The sequence below is a fragment of the Oncorhynchus kisutch genome, unplaced genomic scaffold (genome assembly GCF_002021735.2).
Source record: "Oncorhynchus kisutch isolate 150728-3 unplaced genomic scaffold, Okis_V2 scaffold3655, whole genome shotgun sequence".
NCBI lineage: Eukaryota > Metazoa > Chordata > Actinopteri > Salmoniformes > Salmonidae > Oncorhynchus > Oncorhynchus kisutch.
The window spans coordinates 257364-274745 of record NW_022265600.1 but is presented as its reverse complement, the minus strand read 5'-3'; the positions used below and the strand labels follow the sequence as shown (position 1 = coordinate 274745).

Sequence of the window (17382 nt, the reverse complement as noted above, 5' to 3'; positions counted from 1 at the left end):
ATAACATTTATAATCCATAACATCATTACCTCTATACTACTAACATCATAATCAATATCATAACATTTATAATCCATAACATCATTACCTCTATACTACTAACATCATAATCAATATCATAACATTTATAATCCATAACATCATTATCTCTATACTACTAACATCATAATCAATATCATAACATTTATAATCCATAACATCATTATCTCTATACTACTAACATCATAATCAATATCATAACATTTATAATCCATAACATCATTATCTCTATACTACTAACATCATAATCAATATCATAACATTTATAATCCATAACATCATTATCTCTATACTACTAACATCATCACATGGCAGGAACTGCCTACATTATTACACATATTATTTGTTAATGATGGAAATTAAGATACGCAGGATATTATTTATGTATAACTGAGTTTAGTAGTTGTTGATAATCGATGTGAGAGAGAAAGGCTTTTGTCTGCTGATCTGCTTCTGTTCTGTGTGTTTCACTGTGGGGTCTTTTCAAAGGATGGGTCCCGGTCTCTCGGGGGCCCTGGGATTCGAGGGGATGGAGGGTGGCCTGCCGGTCACTGGGATGACAAACCTACTTGGGACGGGGAGGGGTTTTAGAGGACGGTATAGTGGAGAACAATTGGGGGGTTACTAAGTAGCAATGCAGATATCATGGTACAGCTGAATGAACACAATCACTATGGTACTTTATGACAGTGAGTTTACAAACATATTTTATGATAACTATATTTAAAACGTGTATCTCATTATGGTAAATGGTGAAATAAGTATAGACAGTTATAATTGTAGTCTTAGTAGATAATACGAAAATAATCTGTATTCACATGGCTAAAAGAGAAGGAATATAGTATCTATTGTTTATTGGAAACTCATTCAACTATTTTAAATGAAGTTGTGTGGAAAAAGGACTTCTGGGGTGAAATGTATTTCTAACATGGTCAATGACATTCAAAAAAGGATATTAATTAACAGTCATTGTTTTTTATTGTTGTTTTTTATTTAACCAGGTAGGCTAGTTGAGAACACCTTTATTTAACCAGGTAGGCTAGTTGAGAACACCTTTATTTAACCAGGTAGGCTAGTTGAGAACACCTTTATTTAACCAGGTAGGCTAGTTGAGAACACCTTTATTTAACCAGGTAGGCTAGTTGAGAACACCTTTATTTAACCAGGTAGGCTAGTTGAGAACACCTTTATTTAACCAGGTAGGCTAGTTGAGAACACCTTTATTTAACCAGGTAGGCTAGTTGAGAACAAGTTCTCATTTGCAACTGCGACCTGGCCAAGATAAAGCATAGCAGTGTGAGCAGACAACAAAGAGTTACACATGGAGTAAACCATTAACAAGTCAATAACACAGTGGAAAACAAAGGGGGAGTCTATATACAATGTTTGCAGAAGGCATGAGGAGGTAGGCAAATAATTACAATTTTGCAGATTAACACTGGGGTGATGAATGATCAGATGGTCATGTACAGGTAGAGATATTGGTGTGCAAAAGAGCAGAAAAGTAAATAAATAAAAACAGTATGGGGATGAGGTAGGTGAAAAAGGGTGGGCTATTTACCAATAGACTATGTACAGCTGCAGCGATCGGTTAGCTGCTCAGATAGCTGATGTTTGAAGTTGGTGAGGGAGATAAAAGTCTCCAACTTCAGCGATTTTTGCAATTCGTTCCAGTCACAGGCAGCAGAGTACTGGAACGAAAGGCGGCCAAATGAGGTGTTGGCTTTAGGGATGATCAGTGAGATACACCTGCTGGAGCGCGTGCTACGGATGGGTGTTGCCATCGTGACCAGTGAGCTGAGATAAGGCGGAGCTTTACCTAGCATGGACTTGTAGATGACCTGGAGCCAGTGGGTCTGGCGACGAATATGTAGCGAGGGCCAGCCGACTAGAGCATACAAGTCGCAGTGGTGGGTGGTATAAGGTGCTTTAGTGACAAAACGGATGGCACTGTGATAAACTGCATCCAGTTTGCTGAGTAGAGTGTTGGAAGCCATTTTGTAGATGACATCGCCGAAGTCGAGGATCGGTAGGATAGTCAATTTTACTAGAGTAAGCTTGGCGGCGTGAGTGAAGGAGGCTTTGTTGCGGAATAGAAAGCCGACTCTTGATTTGATTTTCGATTGGAGATGTTTGATATGAGTCTGGAAGGAGAGTTTGCAGTCTAGCCAGACACCTAGGTACTTATAGACGTCCACATATTCTAGGTCGGAACCATCCAGGGTGGTGATGCTAGTCGGGCATGCGGGTGCAGGCAGCGACCGGTTGAAAAGCATGCATTTGGTTTTACTAGCGTTTAAGAGCAGTTGGAGGCCACGGAAGGAGTGTTGTATGGCATTGAAGCTTGTTTGGAGGTTAGATAGCACAGTGTCCAAAGACGGGCCAAAAGTATATAGAATGGTGTCGTCTGCGTAGAGGTGGATCAGGGAATCGCCCGCAGCAAGAGCAGCATCATTGATATACACAGAGAGTCGGCCCGAGAATTGAACCCTGTGGCACCCCCATAGAGACTGCCAGAGGACCAGACAGCATGCCCTCCGATTTGACGCACTGAACTCTGTCTGCAAAGTAATTGGTGAACCAGGCAAGGCAGTCATCCGAAAAACCGAGGCTCCTGAGTCTGCCGATAAGAATATGGTGATTGACAGAGTCGAAAGCCTTGGCAAGGTCGATAAAGACGGCTGCACAGTACTGTCTTTTATCGATGGCGGTTATGATATCGTTGAGTACCTTGAGTGTGGCTGAGGTGCACCCATGACCGGCTCGGAAACCAGATTGCACAGCGGAGAAGGTACGGTGGGATTCGAGATGGTCAGTGACCTGTTTGTTGACTTGGCTTTCGAAGACCTTAGATAGGCAGGGCAGGATGGATATAGGTCTGTAACAGTTTGGGTCCAGGGTGTCTCCCCCTTTGAAGAGGGGGATGACTGCGGCAGCTTTCCAATCCTTGGGGATCTCAGACGATATGAAAGAGAGGTTGAACAGGCTGGTAATAGGGGTTGCGACAATGGTGGCAGATAGTTTCAGAAATAGAGGGTCCAGATTGTCAAGCCCAGCTGATTTGTACGGGTCCAGGTTTTGCAGCTCTTTCAGAACATCTGCTATCTGGATTTGGTTAAAGGAGAACCTGGAGAGGCTTGGGCGAGGAGCTGCGGGGGGGGGCGGAGCTGTTGGCCGAGGTTGAAGTAGCCAGGCGGAAGGCATGGCCAGCCGTTGAGAAATGCTTATTGAAGTTTTCGATAATCATGGATTTATCAGTGGTGACCGTGTTACCTAGCCTCAGTGCAGTGGGCAGCTGGGAGGAGGTGCTCTTGTTCTCCATGGACTTCACGGTGTCCCAGAACTTTTTGGAGTTGGAGCTACAGGATGCAAACTTCTGCCTGAAGAAGCTGGCCTTAGCTTTCCTGACTGACTGCGTGTATTGGTTCCAGACTTCCCTGAACAGTTGCATATCACGGGGACTATTCGATGCTATTGCAGTCCGCCACAGGATGTTTTTGTGCTGGTCGAGGGCAGTCAGGTCTGGGGTGAACCAAGGGCTGTATCTGTTCTTAGTTCTGCATTTCTTGAACGGAGCATGCTTATCTAAAATGGTGAGGAAGTTGCTTTTAAAGAATGACCAGGCATCCTCAACTGACGGGATGAGGTCAATGTCCTTCCAGGATACCCGGGCCAGGTCGATTAGAAAGGCCTGCTCACAGAAGTGTTTTAGGGAGCGTTTGACAGTGATGAGGGGTGGTCGTTTGACTGCGGCTCCGTAGCGGATACAGGCAATGAGGCAGTGATCGCTGAGATCCTGGTTGAAGACAGCGGAGGTGTATTTGGAGGGCCAGTTGGTCAGGATGACGTCTATGAGGGTGCCCTTGTTTACAGAGTTAGGGTTGTACCTGGTGGGTTCCTTGATGATTTGTGTGAGATTGAGGGCATCTAGCTTAGATTGTAGGACTGGCGGGGTGTTAAGCATATCCCAGTTTAGGTCACCTAACAGAACAAACTCTGAAGCTAGATGGGGGGCGATCATTTCACAAATGGTGTCCAGGGCACAGCTGGGAGCTGAGGGGGGTCGGTAGCAGGCGGCAACCGTGAGAGACTTATTTCTGGAGAGAGTAATTTTCAAAATTAGTAGTTCGAACTGTTTGGGTATGGACCTGGAAAGTCCATACCCAAAGCTTTTTCGATCACAGAAGTCAACAAATGAGGGTGCCTGGGGACATGCAGGGCCTGGGTTTGTGATGGATGAAGGTAGATGAATGATTTTAAAGATGTGATTGGACAATAAACAGACAGGGCTCATGAACCTATACAGTCCAAATAACAATGATCCACACTTCTCTGAAGATATATATAATAATTGATCAACCCTACAAGCAACACAAGACTCTAATTATGGTGGGAGATTATAATACGGTTTTAAGTATCTCTATGGAACGTAAAGGTAATCACACTACAAACTGTGTCCCTCACGCACTTCAGGTAATCACACTACAAACTGTGTCCCTCACGCACTTAAGGAAATCACTTGTTCAAGATAGATCAAGTGTAATGTATTACTAAAAATAAAGCGACCTGGGTGGAATATGGGGGAAAATGTTATGATTTTCTCTTCGACATAGAAATGCTACCAGGAATAAATATACAAACCTTGTTACACATGACAGAGTCACACATGATTCATGAAACAATATTTTGAAAGAGGAAGAAAAGCACTTTATGTTTTCGTTTCAGTCTCCTCCTTCGCCACTAACCGAAGATCAGTGTTGGAATATTGTTCCTATTCATTATATAAATGGTAGATTATCAGATACTCAACAAGAAGGTCTGGAGGGCCTACCAGTGGAGGTTATATACAGGGGTACCAGTACAGAGTCACTGTGGAGACTATATACATGGCCTGGAGGGCCTACCAGTGGAGGTTATATACAGGGGTACCAGTACAGAGTCACTGTGGAGACTATATACATGGCCTGGAGGGCCTACCAGTGGAGGTTATATACAGGGGTACCAGTACAGAGTCCTGGAGGGCCTACCAGTGGAGGTTATATACAGGGGTACCAGTACAGAGTCCTGGAGGGCCTACCAGTGGAGGTTATATACAGGGCCTACCAGTGGAGGTTATATACAGGGGTACCAGTACAGAGTCACTGTGGAGACTATATACATGGTCTGGAGGGCCTACCAGTGGAGGTTATATACAGGGCCTACCAGTGGAGGTTATATACAGGGGTACCAGTACAGAGTCACTGTGGAGACTATATACATGGTCTGGAGGGCCTACCAGTGGAGGTTATATACAGGGGTACCAGTACAGAGTCACTGTGGAGACTATATACATGGTCTGGAGGGCCTACCAGTGGAGGTTATATACAGGGGTACCAGTACAGAGTCACTGTGGAGACTATATACATGGTCTGGAGGGCCTACCAGTGGAGGTTATATACAGGGCCTACCAGTGGAGGTTATATACAGGGGTACCAGTACAGAGTCCTGGAGGGCCTACCAGTGGAGGTTATATACAGGGGTACCAGTACAGAGTCACTGTGGAGACTATATACATGGTCTGGAGGGCCTACCAGTGGAGGTTATATACAGGGCCTACCAGTGGAGGTTATATACAGGGCCTACCAGTGGAGGTTATATACAGGGCCTACCAGTGGAGGTTATACAGGGCCTACCAGTGGAGGTTATATACAGGGCCTACCAGTGGAGGTTATATACAGGGCCTACCAGTGGAGGTTATATACAGGGCCTACCAGTGGAGGTTATATACAGGGCCTACCAGTGGAGGTTATATACAGGGCCTACCAGTGGAGGTTATATACAGGGCCTACCAGTGGAGGTTATATACAGGGCCTACCAGTGGAGGTTATATACAGGGCCTACCAGTGGAGGTTATATACAGGGCCTACCAGTGGAGGTTATATACAGGGCCTACCAGTGGAGGTTATATACAGGGGTACCAGTACAGAGTCACTGTGGAGACTATATACAGGGCCTGGAGGGCCTACCAGTGGAGGTTATATACAGGGGTACCAGTACAGAGTCACTGTGGAGACTATATACATGGCCTGGAGGGCCTACCAGTGGAGGTTATATACAGGGGTACCAGTACAGAGTCACTGTGGAGACTATATACATGGCCTGGAGGGCCTACCAGTGGAGGTTATATACAGGGGTACCAGTACAGAGTCACTGTGGAGACTATATACATGGCCTGGAGGGCCTACCAGTGGAGGTTATATACAGGGGTACCAGTACAGAGTCACTGTGGAGACTATATACATGGTCTGGAGGGCCTACCAGTGGAGGTTATATACAGGGGTACCAGTACAGAGTCACTGTGGAGACTATATACATGGTCTGGAGGGCCTAGTGGAGGTTATATACAGGGGTACCAGTACAGAGTCACTGTGGAGACTATATACATGGTCTGGAGGGCCTACCAGTGGAGGTTATATACAGGGGTACCAGTACAGAGTCACTGTGGAGACTATATACATGGTCTGGAGGGCCTAGTGGAGGTTATATACAGGGGTACCAGTACAGAGTCACTGTGGAGACTATATACATGGTCTGGAGGGCCTACCAGTGGAGGTTATATACAGGGGTACCAGTACAGAGTCACTGTGGAGACTATATACATGGTCTGGAGGGCCTACCAGTGGAGGTTATATACAGGGGTACCAGTACAGAGTCACTGTGGAGACTATATACATGGCCTGGAGGGCCTACCAGTGGAGGTTATATACAGGGGTACCAGTACAGAGTCACTGTGGAGACTATATACATGGTCTGGAGGGCCTACCAGTGGAGGTTATATACAGGGGTACCAGTACAGAGTCACTGTGGAGACTATATACATGGTCTGGAGGGCCTACCAGTGGAGGTTATATACAGGGGTACCAGTACAGAGTCACTGAGAGGCTCCACTGACTCTGTACTGGTACCCCTTGTATAGAGTCACTATATACATGGTCTGGAGGGCCTACCAGTGGAGGTTATATACAGGGGTACCAGTACAGAGTCACTGTGGAGACTATATACATGGTCTGGAGGGCCTACCAGTGGAGGTTATACCAAACCTTTTAGATAGACTCAGAGGACCGTTATCAGCACGATATAACCACTCCTATATAAATGGTAGATTATCAGATACTCAACAAGAAGGTCTGATTTCATTATTACTGAAACAGGATCCAAGTGGTAAATATAAAGATCCAGTCCATTTAAAACATTGGAGGCATCTTACACTTCAGTGTTGTGATGCAAAAATCCTAGCTAAATGTGTAGTGCAGAGAATTAAAAAGGTATTGTCAGATATTATTCATCTTATTCAGATAGTTGTTTTTACATGGACGAAACATTAGAGGCTGCTGCCTATATACATAGATTGGAAATCACTGGCCACTTTAACAAATGGCACTTAATGTTTACATATTTTTGCATTACTCATCTCATTTCATATACTTCATTCTATTCTACTGTGTTTTAGTCTACCTGCTATCTATTTAGTCTACCTGCTATCTATTTAGTCTACCTGCTATCTATTTAGTCTACCTGCTATCTATTTAGTCTACCTGCTGTCTATCTATTTAGTCTACGTGCTATCTATCTATTTAGTCTACGTGCTATCTATCTATTTAGTCTACCTGCTATCTATTTAGTCTACGTGCTATCTATCTATTTCGTCTACCTGCTATCTATCTATTTAGTCTACCTGCTATCTATTTTGTCTACGTGCTATCTATCTATTTAGTCTACGTGCTATCTATTTAGTCTACCTGCTATCTATCTATTTAGTCTACCTGCTATCTATCTATTTAGTCTACGTGCTATCTATCTATTTAGTCTACGTGCTATCTATCTATTTAGTCTACCTGCTATCTATCTATTTAGTCTACCTGCTATCTATCTATTTAGTCTACCTGCCATCTATCTATTTAGTCTACCTGCTATCTATCTATTTAGTCTACCTGCTATCTATCTATTTAGTCTACCTGCTATCTATCTATTTAGTCTACGTGCTATCTATCTATTTAGTCTACCTGCTATCTATCTATTTAGTCTACGTGCTATCTATTTAGTCTATGTGCTATCTATTTAGTCTACCTGCTATCTATCTATTTAGTCTACGTGCTATCTATTTAGTCTATGTGCTATCTATTTAGTCTACCTGCTATCTATCTATTTAGTCTACGTGCTATCTATCTATTTAGTCTACGTGCTATCTATCTATTTAGTCTACCTGCTATCTATTTAGTCTACCTTCTATCTATCTATTTAGTCTACCTGCTATCTATTTAGTCTACGTGCTATCTATCTATCTAGTCTACCTGCTATCTATCAATTTAGTCTACCTGCTATCTATCAATTTAGTCTACCTGCTATCTATCAATTTAGTCTACCTGCTATCTATCTATTTAGTCTACCTGCTATCTATCTATTTAGTCTACCTGCTATCTATCTATTTAGTCTACCTGCTATCTATCTATTTAGTCTACCTGCTATCTATCTATTTAGTCTACCTGCTGTCTATCTATTTAGTCTACCTGCTGTCTATCTATTTAGTCTACCTGCTGTCTATCTATTTAGTCTACCTGCTATCTATCTATTTAGTCGACGTGCTATCTATCTATTTAGTCTACCTGCTATCTATCTATTTAGTCTACGTGCTATCTATTTAGTCTATGTGCTATCTATTTAGTCTACCTGCTATCTATCTATTTAGTCTACGTGCTATCTATCTATTTAGTCTACGTGCTATCTATCTATTTAGTCTACCTGCTATCTATTTAGTCTACCTTCTATCTATCTATTTAGTCTACCTGCTATCTATTTAGTCTACGTGCTATCTATCTATCTAGTCTACCTGCTATCTATCAATTTAGTCTACCTGCTATCTATCAATTTAGTCTACCTGCTATCTATCAATTTAGTCTACCTGCTATCTATCTATTTAGTCTACCTGCTATCTATCTATTTAGTCTACCTGCTATCTATCTATTTAGTCTACCTGCTATCTATCTATTTAGTCTACCTGCTATCTATCTATTTAGTCTACCTGCTGTCTATCTATTTAGTCTACCTGCTGTCTATCTATTTAGTCTACCTGCTGTCTATCTATTTAGTCTACCTGCTATCTATCTATTTAGTCGACGTGCTATCTATCTATTTAGTCTACCTGCTATCTATCTATTTAGTCTACCTGCTATCTATCTATTTAGTCTACCTGCTATCTATCTATTTAGTCTACCTGCTATCTATCTATTTAGTCTACGTGCTATCTATCTATTTAGTCTACCTGCTATCTATCTATTTAGTCTACCTGCTATCTATCTATCTAGTCTACCTGCTATCTATCTATTTAGTCTACCTGCTATCTATTTAGTCTACGTGCTATCTATCTATTTCGTCTACGTGCTATCTATCTATTTAGTCTACGTGCTATCTATCTATTTTGTCTACCTGCTATCTATCTATTTAGTCTACCTGCTATCTATCTATTTAGTCTACCTGCTATCTATCTATTTAGTCTACCTGCTATCTATCTATTTAGTCTACGTGCTATCTATTTAGTCTACCTGCTATCTATCTATTTAGTCTACCTGCTATCTATCTATTTAGTCTACCTGCTATCTATCTATTTAGTCTACGTGCTATCTATTTAGTCTACCTGCTATCTATCTATTTAGTCTACCTGCTATCTATCTATTTAGTCTACGTGCTATCTATTTAGTCTACGTGCTATCTATCTATTTCGTCTACGTGCTATCTATCTATTTCGTCTACGTGCTATCTATCTATTTAGTCTACGTGCTATCTATCTATTTAGTCTACGTGCTATCTATTTAGTCTACCTGCTATCTATCTATTTAGTCTACCTGCTATCTATTTAGTCTACCTGCTATCTATTTAGTCTACGTGCTATCTATCTATTTAGTCTACGTGCTATCTATCTATTTCGTCTACCTGCTATCTATCTATTTCGTCTACCTGCTATCTATCAATTTAGTCTACCTGCTGTCTATCAATTTAGTCTACCTGCTATCTATCTATTTCGTCTACCTGCTATCTATCTATTTAGTCTACCTGCTATCTATCTATTTAGTCTACCTGCTGTCTATCCATTTAGTCTACCTGCTATCTATCAATTTAGTCTACCTGCTATCTATCTATTTAGTCTACCTGCTATCTATCTATTTAGTCTACCTGCTATCTATCTATTTAGTCTACCTGCCATCTATCTATTTAGTCTACCTGCCATCTATCTATTTAGTCTACCTGCTATCTATTTAATCTACCTGCTATCTATCTATTTAGTCTACGTGCTATCTATCTATTTAGTCTACCTGCTATCTATCTATTTAGTCTACGTGCTATCTATCTATTTAGTCTACCTGCTATCTATCTATTTAGTCTACCTGCTATCTATCTATTTAGTCTACGTGCTATCTATCTATTTAGTCTACCTGCTATCTATCTATTTAGTCTACCTGCTATCTATCTATTTAGTCTACCTGCTATCTATCTATTTAGTCTACCTGCTATCTATCTATTTAGTCTACCTGCTATCTATCTATTTAGTCTACCTGCTATCTATCTATTTAGTCTACCTGCTGTCTATCTATTTAGTCTACCTGCTGTCTATCTATTTAGTCTACCTGCTGTCTATCTATTTAGTCTACCTGCTATCTATCTATTTAGTCGACGTGCTATCTATCTATTTAGTCTACCTGCTATCTATCTATTTAGTCTACGTGCTATCTATTTAGTCTATGTGCTATCTATTTAGTCTACCTGCTATCTATCTATTTAGTCTACGTGCTATCTATCTATTTAGTCTACGTGCTATCTATCTATTTAGTCTACCTGCTATCTATTTAGTCTACCTTCTATCTATCTATTTAGTCTACCTGCTATCTATTTAGTCTACGTGCTATCTATCTATCTAGTCTACCTGCTATCTATCAATTTAGTCTACCTGCTATCTATCAATTTAGTCTACCTGCTATCTATCAATTTAGTCTACCTGCTATCTATCTATTTAGTCTACCTGCTATCTATCTATTTAGTCTACCTGCTATCTATCTATTTAGTCTACCTGCTATCTATCTATTTAGTCTACCTGCTATCTATCTATTTAGTCTACCTGCTGTCTATCTATTTAGTCTACCTGCTGTCTATCTATTTAGTCTACCTGCTGTCTATCTATTTAGTCTACCTGCTATCTATCTATTTAGTCGACGTGCTATCTATCTATTTAGTCTACCTGCTATCTATCTATTTAGTCTACCTGCTATCTATCTATTTAGTCTACCTGCTATCTATCTATTTAGTCTACCTGCTATCTATCTATTTAGTCTACGTGCTATCTATCTATTTAGTCTACCTGCTATCTATCTATTTAGTCTACCTGCTATCTATCTATCTAGTCTACCTGCTATCTATCTATTTAGTCTACCTGCTATCTATTTAGTCTACGTGCTATCTATCTATTTCGTCTACGTGCTATCTATCTATTTAGTCTACGTGCTATCTATCTATTTTGTCTACCTGCTATCTATCTATTTAGTCTACCTGCTATCTATCTATTTAGTCTACCTGCTATCTATCTATTTAGTCTACCTGCTATCTATCTATTTAGTCTACGTGCTATCTATTTAGTCTACCTGCTATCTATCTATTTAGTCTACCTGCTATCTATCTATTTAGTCTACGTGCTATCTATTTAGTCTACGTGCTATCTATCTATTTCGTCTACGTGCTATCTATCTATTTAGTCTACCTGCTATCTATCTATTTAGTCTACCTGCTATCTATCTATTTAGTCTACGTGCTATCTATTTAGTCTACCTGCTATCTATCTATTTAGTCTACCTGCTATCTATCTATTTAGTCTACGTGCTATCTATTTAGTCTACGTGCTATCTATCTATTTCGTCTACGTGCTATCTATCTATTTCGTCTACGTGCTATCTATCTATTTAGTCTACGTGCTATCTATCTATTTAGTCTACGTGCTATCTATTTAGTCTACCTGCTATCTATCTATTTAGTCTACCTGCTATCTATTTAGTCTACCTGCTATCTATTTAGTCTACGTGCTATCTATCTATTTAGTCTACGTGCTATCTATCTATTTCGTCTACCTGCTATCTATCTATTTCGTCTACCTGCTATCTATCAATTTAGTCTACCTGCTGTCTATCAATTTAGTCTACCTGCTATCTATCTATTTCGTCTACCTGCTATCTATCTATTTAGTCTACCTGCTATCTATCTATTTAGTCTACCTGCTGTCTATCCATTTAGTCTACCTGCTATCTATCAATTTAGTCTACCTGCTATCTATCTATTTAGTCTACCTGCTATCTATCTATTTAGTCTACCTGCTATCTATCTATTTAGTCTACCTGCCATCTATCTATTTAGTCTACCTGCCATCTATCTATTTAGTCTACCTGCTATCTATTTAATCTACCTGCTATCTATCTATTTAGTCTACGTGCTATCTATCTATTTAGTCTACCTGCTATCTATCTATTTAGTCTACGTGCTATCTATCTATTTAGTCTACCTGCTATCTATCTATTTAGTCTACCTGCTATCTATCTATTTAGTCTACCTGCTATCTATCTATTTATTCTACCTGCTATCTATCTATTTAGTCTACCTGCTATCTATCTATTTAGTCTACCTGCTATCTATCTATTTAGTCTACGTGCTATCTATTTAGTCTATGTGCTATCTATTTAGTCTACCTGCTATCTATCTATTTAGTCTACGTGCTATCTATCTATTTAGTCTACGTGCTATCTATTTAGTCTACCTGCTATCTATTTAGTCTACCTGCTATCTATCTATTTAGTCTACGTGCTATCTATCTATTTAGTCTACGTGCTATCTATTTAGTCTACCTGCTATCTATTTAGTCTACCTGCTATCTATTTAGTCTACCTGCTATCTATTTAGTCTACCTGCTATCTATTTAGTCTACCTGCTATCTATTTAGTCTACCTGCTGTCTATCTATTTAGTCTACGTGCTATCTATCTATCTATTTAGTCTACCTGCTATCTATTTAGTCTACCTGCTATCTATTTAGTCTACCTGCTGTCTATCTATTTAGTCTACGTGCTATCTATCTATCTATTTAGTCTACCTGCTATCTATTTAGTCTACCTTCTATCTATCTATTTAGTCTACCTGCTATCTATTTAGTCTACGTGCTATCTATCTATTTAGTCTACCTGCTATCTATTTAGTCTACCTGCTATCTATTTAGTCTACCTGCTATCTATTTAGTCTACCTGCTATCTATCTATTTAGTCTACCTGCTATCTATCTATTTAGTCTACCTGCTGTCTATCTATTTAGTCTACCTGCTGTCTATCTATTTAGTCTACCTGCTATCTAGTCTACCTGCTATCTATCTATTTAGTCTACGTGCTATCTATCTATTTAGTCTACGTGCTATCTATTTAGTCTACCTGCTATCTATTTAGTCTACCTGCTATCTATTTAGTCTACCTGCTATCTATTTAGTCTACCTGCTATCTATTTAGTCTACCTGCTGTCTATCTATTTAGTCTACGTGCTATCTATCTATCTATTTAGTCTACCTGCTATCTATTTAGTCTACCTGCTATCTATTTAGTCTACCTGCTATCTATTTAGTCTACCTGCTGTCTATCTATTTAGTCTACGTGCTATCTATCTATCTATTTAGTCTACCTGCTATCTATTTAGTCTACCTTCTATCTATCTATTTAGTCTACCTGCTATCTATTTAGTCTACGTGCTATCTATCTATTTAGTCTACCTGCTATCTATTTAGTCTACCTGCTATCTATCTATTTAGTCTACCTGCTATCTATCTATTTAGTCTACCTGCTATCTATCTATTTAGTCTACCTGCTGTCTATCTATTTAGTCTACCTGCTATCTAGTCTACCTGCTATCTATCTATTTAGTCTACCTGCTATCTATCTATTTAGTCTACCTGCTATCTATCTATTTAGTCTACCTGCTATCTATCTATTTAGTCTACCTGCTATCTATCTATTTAGTCTACCTGCTATCTATCTATTTAGTCTACCTGCTATCTATCTATTTAGTCTACCTGCTATCTATCTATTTAGTCTACCTGCTATCTATCTATTTAGTCTACCTTCTATCTATCTATTTAGTCTACCTTCTATCTATCTATTTAGTCTACGTGCTATCTATCTATTTAGTCTACCTGCTATCTATCTATTTAGTCTACCTGCTATCTATCTATTTAGTCTACCTGCTATCTATCTATTTAGTCTACCTTCTATCTATCTATTTAGTCTACCTTCTATCTATCTATTTAGTCTACCTTCTATCTATCTATTTAGTCTACCTGCTATCTATCTATCTAGTCTACCTGCTATCTATTTATCTAGTCTACCTGCTGTCTATCTATCTAGTCTACCTGCTGTCTATTTAGTTTGTGCCGTGCTGACATTTCTTGTCCATATATTTATATATTCGTAATTCCATTCCTGAGATTTGTGTGTATTGGGTTTATGTTGTGAAATTCTTAGATATTACTTGTTAGATATTACTGCTGTCAGAGCTAGAAACACAAGCATTTCACCAGCATTATGTCTTTGGAATATAAGACAAGTAGAACACTATGGACAATCTGGGAAGTAAAGCCTGGTATTCATAGCTGACTTTGAAAAGGCCTTTGATAAAGTACGACTGGAGGTCATTTATACAGAACCTGTCAACAGTTTGGACAGACCTACTTGTTCAAGGGTTTTTCTATATTTTACTATTTTCTACATTGAAGAATAAGAGTGAAGACAGCAACACTATGACATCACACAGGGAATCATGTATTAACCCAAAAAATGTGTTCAACAAATTAAAATATATTTTATGTTTGAGACACTCCATAGTAGCCACCCTTTGACTTGATGACAACTTTGTACACTCTTGGCATTCTCTCAACCAGCTTCAGGAGGTGGTCACCAGGAATGCATTTCAATTAACAGTAGTGCCTTGTGAAAAGTACATTTGTGGAATTTCTTTCCTTCTTAATGCATTTGAGCCAATCGGTTGTGTTGTGACAAGGTAGGGTTGGTATACAGAAGATAGCCCTATTTGGTAAAAGACCAAGTCCATATTATGGCAAGAACAGCTTAAATAAGCAAAGAGAAACGACAGTCCATCATTACTTTAAGACATGAAGGTCAGTCAATATGGAACATTTCAAGAACTTTGACAGTTTCTTCAAGTGCAGTCGCAAACACTGGGGCTTACAAGTGGCAAAGAGGTCTAACACACTGCATCTCAGTGCTAGAGGCATCACACAGACAACCTGGTTCAAATCCAGACTGTATCACAACCGGCTGTGATTGGGAGTCGCACAGGGCAGCACACTATGTCTGAGTTTGGCTGGAGTAGGCTGTCATTGTAAATAAGAATGGTTTCTTAACTAACTTGTTAAATAAACAAAAAGTGCTATGATGAAACTGGCTCACGAGGACCGCCACAGGAAAGGAAGACCCAGGGTTATCTCTGCTGCAGAGAATGAATTACCAGCCTCAGATTGCAGCCCAAATAAATGCTTCACAGTGTTCAAGTAACAAACACATCTCAACATCAACTGTTCAGAGGAGACTGCGTGAATCAGGCCTTCATGTTTGAATTGCTACAACTAAACCACTTCTAAAAGACACCAACAATAAGAAGAGACTTGCTTGGGCCAAGAAACATGAGCAATGGACATTAGACCAATCGAAATGTGTCCTTTGATCTGCTGAGATTTTTGCTTCCAACCGCCGTGGTTTGTAAACGCAGAGTGCTTCCCTCCGTGAAGCATGGAGGAGGAGGTGTGATCATGTGGGGGTGCTTTGCTGGTGACACTGTCTGTGATTTATTTAGAATTCAAGACACACTTAACCAGCATGGCCAACACAGCATTCTTCAGCGATTTACCATCCCAAAGGTGTCATTGTACCCTGATGGTTTATGTTTCATTTTAAGTACACAATGTGGATGCCTCCACAGCCTCAGAGGATCTATATCATTGTTCTAGCCTCTCTAGATTACAACCAGATAATAATTAGAGTAGCCTATTACGTATTGGATCGCAATAAAATACAACTTTTACATTATTGTGTAGTTTACTAATAAAATGGTCTGAGGGTGATGTGGTCACACTTGGAATACATATCCCGAAAGAAAGATATTAACTCACTCTAATACATTTTTATAGAAAGCAAAAATAGATCATATCTTGCCACCACGGAAAGGAAACCACCTGTCTATTTGTGGAAAAATCCCCCTCATTAACACGTTAGTCATATCCCAGTTTACCCTGAGTAACACTTTAGTCATATCCCAGTTTACCCTGAGTAACACTTTAGTCATATCCCAGTTTACCCTGAGTAACACTTTAGTCATATCCCAGTTTACCCTGAGTAACACTTTAGTCATATCCCAGTTTACCCTGAGTAACACTTTAGTCATATCCCAGTTTACCCTGAGTAACACTTTAGTCATATCCCAGTTTACCCTGAGTAACACTTTAGTCATATCCCAGTTTACCCTGAGTAACACTTTAGTCATATCCCAGTTTACCCTGAGTAACACTTTAGTCATATCCCAGTTTACCCTGAGTAACACTTTAGTCATATCCCAGTTTACCCTGAGTAACACTTTAGTCATATCCCAGTTTACCCTGAGTAACACTTTAGTCATATCCCAGTTTACCCTGAGTAACACTTTAGTCATATCCCAGTTTACCCTGAGTAACACTTTAGTCATATCCCAGTTTACCCTGAGTAACACTTTAGTCATATCCCAGTTTACCTATGTGCTTATGGTCTTGTCTACACCTGCGACCTGTTTTTAAATGATATCACCAAAAGACATTCTGTTTGATTTTGAACGGCAAACCAGACAATTTTGAACAGGCTGATTTACATAATGAATATGAACTCGGAGGGCAGCAATGATTAAATATTAAGCATTAGACCCCTCACTGAAGGCTTCAGTCAAACAAAAAGTATATTTAAATCCAAAATGCTTCTCCAACAGATTAGTAAGAATGTCTGACCCCGTGTTCAAGAATGGCCTTTTCCCCTATATTCAGATTACAACTTTCTCACTTTCGGTTATTTGAAAAATAAAAGGAAAAAGCTAAATGCAATAAATGCTGGAATGTTGATGAGGGGACTGATCATCATCACATAGATCTGTGGGAAATCTGTCAATGACAAAGTTATAAGTCTGGTTCATGTTCAGTTACCTGTGATGGTGAGGGAGAGGAGCTCACTCTCAGAGGAGAAGTTATGAGAGAAAACATAAT

At 39.7% G+C, this 17382-nt stretch overlaps 1 long non-coding RNA gene across 1 annotated transcript; it reads right to left on the bottom strand.

The window, feature by feature from the left end:
- Nucleotides 1-525: 525 nt before the first annotated feature.
- Nucleotides 526-17370, bottom strand: LOC116371786 (uncharacterized). The gene is made up of 2 exons (XR_004209023.1): nucleotides 17323-17370; nucleotides 526-604 (listed from the first exon to the last, which is right to left on the bottom strand). It is a non-coding gene; the product is annotated as an uncharacterized LOC116371786 (long non-coding RNA).
- Nucleotides 17371-17382: the final 12 nt, after the last annotated feature.